The sequence below is a fragment of the Myotis lucifugus genome, unplaced genomic scaffold (assembly GCF_000147115.1).
Source record: "Myotis lucifugus unplaced genomic scaffold, Myoluc2.0 scaffold_291, whole genome shotgun sequence".
In the NCBI taxonomy this organism is placed as follows: domain Eukaryota; kingdom Metazoa; phylum Chordata; class Mammalia; order Chiroptera; family Vespertilionidae; genus Myotis; species Myotis lucifugus.
The window spans coordinates 1216378-1217119 of record NW_005871339.1 but is presented as its reverse complement, the minus strand read 5'-3'; the positions used below and the strand labels follow the sequence as shown (position 1 = coordinate 1217119).

The following is a 742-nucleotide window of genomic DNA, read 5'->3' as shown; positions in this document are numbered from 1 at the left end:
GATCAGGGTGGTGGGGGCCCACTGGAGGCAGGGCCAGCTGGGGAGAGGGGCTGCAAAAGGTTGGCCAGCTGGCCCCGCCCCTATTGGGGTAGGAGGAGGTGACCAGGGGCGGGGCCGGCCTGGGGGAGGGGCTGCAGGGGGGTTGGACAGCCACCCTGCCCTCCATTGGGGTGGGAGAGGCTGATCAGGAGTGGGGCAGCTGGGGGGAGGGGCCACAGAAGGTTGACCAGCTGGCCCAATCCCCCCCCGATTGATCGGGCTGGTTCGCTGATCGAAGTGGGTGTCATAGCGGCTGGTCGTTCTGGTCATTCCAGCGTTCTGGTCGCTGGCTTTTTATATATATAGATTATCGCTTCTCGGCACATATATAGATTATCGCTTCTCGGCCTTTTGGCTAAGATCAAGTGTAGTATATATATAGATTAGACTCAAAGAAGGAAACATAAGGAGGGTTAGTAAAATTTACTGCTGGTAGATTAGGGATGCAGGAGAAAGCAAAGCAGTGAAATCCCTGGGATTAGATAAAAAGTAAAATGAAGACACACATACTTCTTTTACGTTGGTGGGTGCAGGATAATTAGTAACTAACATTTACAGCACAGAGAGATGGTAATTGGGGAACCAGGTAACAATGCGAGGCTCTGTGCTTCCTGCTCTGGTGGCAGTTGTGCCCTGAAGGGTCTGGAAAAGATGTTTACTCAGACATTCCACAGGTGTGTTATCTTAGGTGCACAAAGAGCAT

General features: G+C 52.4%; 1 pseudogene; it reads left to right on the top strand.

Annotated features, from left to right (window-relative positions):
- Nucleotides 1-374: 374 nt before the first annotated feature.
- On the top strand, nucleotides 375-446 carry LOC111828179 (annotated as a pseudogene).
- Nucleotides 447-742: the final 296 nt, after the last annotated feature.